The sequence below is a fragment of the Camelus dromedarius genome, unplaced genomic scaffold (assembly GCF_036321535.1).
Source record: "Camelus dromedarius isolate mCamDro1 unplaced genomic scaffold, mCamDro1.pat HAP1_SCAFFOLD_197, whole genome shotgun sequence".
In the NCBI taxonomy this organism is placed as follows: Eukaryota; Metazoa; Chordata; class Mammalia; order Artiodactyla; family Camelidae; genus Camelus; species Camelus dromedarius.
Window position 1 is genome coordinate 1,073,498 of NW_026989761.1, and position 7,525 is coordinate 1,081,022.

The following is a 7,525-nucleotide window of genomic DNA, read 5'->3' on the forward strand; positions in this document are numbered from 1 at the left end:
GCTTCTAAGGCTCGTGTATCACCCAGAACCCCTGCTTTCTGGTTTGTCTTGGCTTCTGAGGATTTCCCCTCACTTTCTTCACAATTAGCTGTGCAGCTTGAAAGATGAAGAAAGAAGGTTTTATTTCTTAATCAGCATTTTAAGAAACTTGTGTAATGAAGGTTTTCACGAGTTTCTAGAACCCTCCGTTGCCGAGACAGAAAACACACTAGATATTTTCTAAGTTTAGCTATCATGTGTATTTTTTCTTTTCTTTTGTTTTCTTAACTGCAAATAGACATTTTTTAATTAAAAAAAATAAGGCCCCAAATAGGATAGAGACTTCAAGGGGCATACAAAATTAAAGGGCAAAGACAGAAAAATGATAAATACTCTACAAGGTTAATATAATACTTACACTATGGATCAGATCAGCAATTCTCAGTAACAGCTAATTGAAATATGCCCATGAGGTAAAACGTCTCTCCTGTCAGGAGATGGCTAACAGAAAATAGAATTAAAAAAACAAACTAAAATTCTAAGTCTGGCGAGGTACAGAATTCTACCAGCTAAATGTGTCTTCTTCTGGAAAAGAGGGAGGCTCACCAGCTCTTTACTGTGGAGCCTGAGCCCAGGGGATGGCGGTGAAGTGAGCTCTGTAAGTACCCAATAGCAAACTTGTGATGAATAAAGAGATGTGAGCTTTGATGACAGAGATGATAATACTATTCACTTGTCCTGTAAAGTATGTCTTCACGTTCAATGATCAATACCTCGGCGTCCTCAGGGATTAAGATTATAGGAAAATTCACAGCCCGGGCCCAGACCTCCTCTTTGAGCTCATGACAATGCACTTAGATGTCTCAAAGGCAACTCGAGCTCCACCTGCAAAGAGCTGACTTCACGGTGCTCCTCCCATAGCCGTCCTACCCAGGGCCCCTGGTCGGGGGGCAAGGTCTCCCTGCCTCTCCCAGCTCAGGCCCATCACTCACAGATGTGACTGGACCCCACCTTCAGGGCCCAGATTTCCTCAGTCACCGAGTCCCACCACCCACACCTGACCTACCAGGTACTCACTGGCACTCACTCAGCACTGACTGTGTGCTGGGGACCACGCTGCACACTGTGCACACGTTATCTCACTGGATCGCCACAGCAGTCCTGGGAGGTCGGTACATCACTTCTTCAATTGATTAGATAAATTGTTTACTTCCTTGAGTGCATCATCCAAAGTGACACAGCTACTCAGCCACAAAACTGGGACTGAAAACCACTTGAAAATTCTACACTCCTACACCTGGCAGCCACCCTAATCTGACTCATCACATCACCTCCTGCAGAGCCTTCTAAATGTTTCTAAGCATTCTACAAGACAAAAGTGATCTACGAGAGCACCCCACTCCCCTACTTAAGATCTGTCAATGACGGTCCACTGCCCTTAGGAGAAAGCCCCACCAGGCCTGAGCACAGCCCAATGGCCCGGCATCCGCGTTCCCTGCGCGGCCTCGCCGCCTCACCCACCACACAGATCTACACGTGCCGTGTCCAGGACAGGGATGCTGACTCCGTACAATCCGGGGCTCGTCTCACTCAAACAATGATCACCTTCTTCAGTGTTCACCCTCTTCACTGCTGACGGTCAGAAAAATATTTTCTCAGGATGAATCAATATCTTTTTCCTTACAACTTCCTGTCATTGATAATGAGCTCCATCCAAAATACAGAAGACCTAATTCTCAGTCTCCTTATCTGTAAAGTGAGAATAACAAGGAAATATATGAAGTTTTAAGTGAAATAATATACATGTGAGGCTGAGGGACAATTCCCAACATACAGTAAGCACTCAATATGTGCTTACTTAATATTAATAGGAATATATTGCATTCCAGCAACCTTAACTCAATGTTTTATGGCTTTGTCCAACAGACTACAGACAAACATTTGGACGAACACCTTTGAGCAGATCAGCCCAAGCGTGCTGGGAGAGGTAAGCACTGACTCCAGTTACAGCTGCAGCCAACCAGCACTACGGGGCTGGGGCAGTTTGCTCAAACTCTTACATGTTGCTTGAGAATTTAGTTGTCATTAATGAATAAAGACAGGTGTTCTTTAGTCAAAATTCCTGAAACATATATCTTCAAATATTGATGCAAATTTGATTTCAAGTACAACACTCTCACTAGAAATTATTTGAAAATGATAGTCTTAGCTCCTCTGCACATCAAAAGGGCATGATCTTAATGTATCTGACTACACGAAAAGTGTTGTTTAAAGGAATTTAAGATGAAGCCATCCTAAATAAGCTCTCAGTATCATCTTCACAAAGCCCCACCCAAGGGTCTCATTTCTCACTTCCACATAGGTGTTCAGGTAGCTTAACCTGGGTCTTGGTTTCTTATAACACGGGGGTGGGAAGAGTTGTGGATAGATTTATGTAGCAAATATAAACCTAGAGTATTTGCTGTGTAGAAATCCTAGAAATAAACAAATTAATATATAGTCCTACCCTCAAGAAGCTCAGCCTTTCCATTTACAACAGCATTAAAAATAAAATGAGAGATACATTTAACAAAAATTTACAAGATTTGTACATTGAATATTTTGATGTATCAACAAAATAATACTTAAAAGATCTACATATATGGAACACATCCCATGTTCATGGAATGGTAGACAATATTGTTAAAAATGTTAAGACTCCCCAAAGTGAGTTACATATTCAGTGGAATCCTTATCAATATTCCAGCTGACTTCTTTGCAAAAATTGAAAAAGTGATCCCAAAATTCATATGGAAGTGCAAGGGGCCCAGGTCAGCCAAACAATCTTGAAAAAGCAGAGAAAAGTTGGAGGACTCACTTTAAAGGGTACTAAAGCTATAGTACTAAGTCAGAATGGTACTGGCATAAGTTTGGGTAAATAAATCTATGAGACATAATAAAAACCCAGGGGGAAAAACTTACATTTACAGTCAGTTTTCCACAAGGGTGTCAACAACACTCCATTGAAAGAATAGTCTATTCAACAAATGGTGCAGGGAGTGCTGAGTATCTGCAGGCAAAAGAATGAATCTGGAATCTGGACCCCCATATTTTAAATAAATAAAAATTAATTCAAAATTGATCACAGACAGAAACGTAAAAACTAAACCTATAAACTTTCTAAAAGAAGACACAGTATAAATCTTTGTGGTCCTAGGATAGGCTTTGGTTTCCTAGATACAATACGAAGAGCACAAGTGATAGAAGAAAAAAGCAGATAAACTGGACTTCATGAAAGTTAAAACCTTTTTGTTACAAATTACATCATCAAGAAAGTGAAATGACAGGGGAAGGGGGTATATCAAGTGACAGAGTACATGCTTAGCAAAAAAAATAAAATAAATCAATACATCTAATTACCTCCCCTGTAAAGAAATTGTTTTAATGCTTAAAAAAACTAAAGTGAAAGGACAATCTGCAGAATAGGAGAAAAATTTTGCAAAGCATGTATCTAAGAAGAGAATATTATTCAGGATATATAAAAAATGCTTACAACTGAACAATACAAAGAAAATCGACCCAATGTTTAAATTTGCCAAGGATTTAAATAAATACACAAATGGCCGATAAGCACATGAAAAGAAGCTCAGCATCACTAGCCAAATCAAAATCAAAATGAGTTCTCATTTTACACCCACTAGGACGGTTTTAATCAAAACATGGACAATAACAAGTGTCGTTGAGGAGGCAGAGATACCTCATTTGCGGCCAGTGGAAAGGGACAATGGTGCAGCTTCTTTGGAGAAGTCTGGTGTTTCCTCAAAAGGTTAGAGTTATATGGCTCAGCAATTCCACTCCTACATGTAGAGTCATCCCTCAGTATCCTCGGGGGGTTGGTTTCAGGAACCCCCCACCCTGGATACCATAATCCAAGGATGTTCGAGTCCCTTTACAATCAGCCATCTGGATCCATGAAGTGGAAATTACAGATATGGCGGGCCAACTCTACAGCCAACAGAATGAAAACATATTCTCACAAAAACTTGCACATCAATATTCATGGCAGTATCATTCAGAGTAGACAAAGGTTACAAACAATATCCATCCATCAATGAACGGATAAACAAAATTACCAAGAATAGGCCCACAAACTTTTGGTCATTGAATCTTTGACAAAGGAGGTGAGAACATACAATGGAGTAAAGACAGCCTCTTCAGCAAATGGTGTAGGGATAACTGGACAGCTGCATGTAAATGAATGAAGTTAGACTACTCCCTCACAGCATACACAAAAATAAATTCAAAATGGCTTAAAGACTTAAACACGTAGACAAGACACTATAAACGTCTTAGAAGAAAACATAGGCAAAATATCTGACATACATCTCAGCAATGTTCTCCTAGAGCAGTCTACTCAAGCAATAGAAATACAAGCAAAAATATACAAGTGGGATGTAATTAAACTTACAAGGTTTTGCACAGCAAAGGAAACAATAAGCAAAACTAAAAGACAACCTATGGAATGGGAGAAAATAGTTGCAATAAATGAGACTGACAAGGGCTTAATTCCCAGAATATATAACACCTTTTACACTTGATAAGAAAGAAAAACAAACAATTCAATTCAAAAATGGGCAGAAGGCCTAAAGAAGCTTTTCTCCAATGAAGACATACAAATGGCCAATAGGCACATGAAAAAATGCTCAATATCTTTATCAGAGAAATGCAAATCAAAACTGCAATCAAATATCACATCTCACCAGTCAGAATAGGCATCATTCAGAAGTTCACAAACAATAAATGCTGGAGAGGCTGTGGAGAATAGGGAACTCTCCTACACTGTGGGTGCAGTTTGGTGGAGCCATTGTGGAAAACAGTACAGAGGTTCCTCAAAAGACAAAACATTGACCTCCCATATGACCCAGCAATCCCACTCCTGGGCATATATCCAGAAGGAATCGTAATTCAAAAAGATACCTACACCCCAATATTCAGAGCAGCACTATTTACAATAGCAAGACATGGAAACAACCTAAATGTCCACTGACAGATGACTGGATAAAGAGGTTGTAGTATATTTGTACAATAGACTACTATTCAGCCATAAAAAAATAATAAAATAATGCCATTTGTAGAAACATGAATGGACGTGGAGAATGTCATTCTAAGTAAAGTAAGCCAGAAAGAGAAAGAAAAATACCATATGAGATCGCTCACATGTGGAATCTAAAAAAACAAACAAACAAAAAGATAAACTTATCTACAGAACAGAAACAGACACAAAGACATAGAAACCAAACTATGGTTACCAGAGGGGAGAGGGTGTGGGAAGAAATAAATTGGGAGTTCAAGATTTGCAGATACTGAGTATGTATAGAGTAAACAGCAAGTTTATACTGTATAGCACAGGAGAATATATTTAATAACTTATAGTAACTTATGTTGAAAAAGAATATGAAAATGAATACATGTATGTTCCTATATAAATGAAGTGTTGTGCTGTACACAAGAAACTGATGCAAAATTATAAACTGACGCAACATTATAAACTGACTAGAATTCAATGAAAATATTTTTAAATAGAGAAAAAACGAAAAAAAAAAAAGAAAAAGGATATTATAAAACCAAAAGATTAAAGTACTGACTGAGGCTACAACATGGATGAACCTTGAAAGTTTATACTAAAATAAGCCAGACACAAAAGGGCAAACAGTGCCCTTTTAGGTGAACTGTATCTAAGCCTTTATTGTACTATTCCAGTAAATTTTCTGGAAGTTTGAACTCTCAAAATCAAAATAAAATGTATTATTCATTAAAAACCTAAAATGATTCCTCACAGGAGGGCTTTAATTATTAAATGCAGAAATGCATGTAAAGCTCCTGGAACAACACTTTGCACGTCCACAAACAGTCACTGCTGTCACTGCCACTCAGAGGGTGGTGCCAGCGCTGATGAGGGCTGCCTCCAGGTGCTCCCCTGCAGAAAGGAGTGAGGGCCTGGGCTCTGACAGGAAGGGTGACCGGGAACATGGGTTAGACAGAGCCACGCCCCAGACTTTGTATTACCCAACTTTCTTATACAAACTGCTCCATGTAACATAAACACGCTACAGGGATGTATCTTACGACACAGGGAATATAGCCAATGTTTTACAATAACTATAAATGGAGCATAACAATAAAAATTGTGCAACTATTGTACACCTGAAACTTATATCATATTGTAAATCAGCTATAATTTTATAAAATGTTAAAAAATAATTTTAAAATGTTATCATTTCAGTATTCAATTCGGTTTTTAAGTAACTAATAAACAGCTTAGAATGTATAAAACATTTAAGTGTGATAAGTTTGTTTACATATTTATTTACTTTCAGCCTCCTGCTAAAAGAGAAATTAAACAATTTTTAACACAGCTTAACAACCATAACAACAAAAAGACAAAAGTTAGAGTGAAGAGAAAATGGAGATTCAATACTTAAATGAAACCAGGGGGAAGAAAACTCATAAAAACGAATGCCATGAAGTCAGGGTAAGTGTTAAAGGCCAACTAGAAATTCAGCCGTAAGATTCTTGGCAGCTAAAGCAAAAAGTAAAAGATGATGGGGCGGGTGGTAGAGCTCAGTGGTAGAGCATGTTCTTAGCGTGCACGGGGTCCCGGGTTCAACCGCCAGGGCCTCCTCTAACAGATAAGTACACCTAATTACCTACCCCCCCAAAAGAGCCCCAATGAAAAGAAAAAGAGAAATTTCTTTCCTAAGAAAACCTGATGTTAAATTTAGATTAAATACTTGAAAAAAAAAAAGAAAGAAAAATAGAAAAAGATGAGTGACACAAGCGATAATGCCCGTGAGATAAATCTGCGGTGGCTGCTGGCACGTCCCCATGTCCCACGTGGGAAAATCTGAAACATCCTTCTCACCACTCAGAGTCATCCTCAGCCCACCCCACCCCTCTCCCTGTTAAATGCAGGAGCACAGGCAGGGCCCGGCCTTTGCTCTCTCTGTGTCAACACAGTGAGACAGGATGGAAGGGGCCAGAGCACAGCCATTCAATGAAGGCCACAGCAATTAACATCAAAATGGTGAAGGATTCAACCCCCAGTAGGCCTTGAGGCTCAGGATGAAGAGATTTTACTTCTAGCAGATCTTGAGCTTCATTATACACCCGTTGTAATAGTAACATGGTGAATAACACGCCCCAAGGCACCATGGCCATCCCAAGGCTAGCCACAAAAGGTCAAAGGGTGGGAAATGGCCAACTCCCTGGGAATCCCAGCCCCTTGCCCTTAGGCTGCTCCTTCTAATTATTAGCATATAAAACAACCAAGCCCATGAAAACCAGCAACACAGCGCCACCTCGCGGTCATCACTCTCTCTCCCTCTTCGGAGAAGGCCCACACTTTGTCTGTGGAGTGTGTACCTACTTTTAATCTGAGCACCCAACCCCCACACCTCGTGGAATTTCTCCTGCCTTTCAATGTGTCTCTGTGAATAAATCTACCTTTACTCAACAGTTGCTTTTGAAACCTTTCCTGCATGAAGCCAAGGACCCACGTCTGGTGGGG

General features: G+C 39.7%; 1 long non-coding RNA gene across 1 annotated transcript; it reads right to left on the reverse strand.

Annotated features, from left to right (window-relative positions):
• Positions 1–215: 215 nt before the first annotated feature.
• LOC135320585 (uncharacterized) lies at positions 216–3,447 on the reverse strand. The gene is made up of 2 exons (XR_010379787.1): positions 2,941–3,447; positions 216–1,728 (listed from the first exon to the last, which is right to left on the reverse strand). It is a non-coding gene; the product is annotated as an uncharacterized LOC135320585 (long non-coding RNA).
• Positions 3,448–7,525: the final 4,078 nt, after the last annotated feature.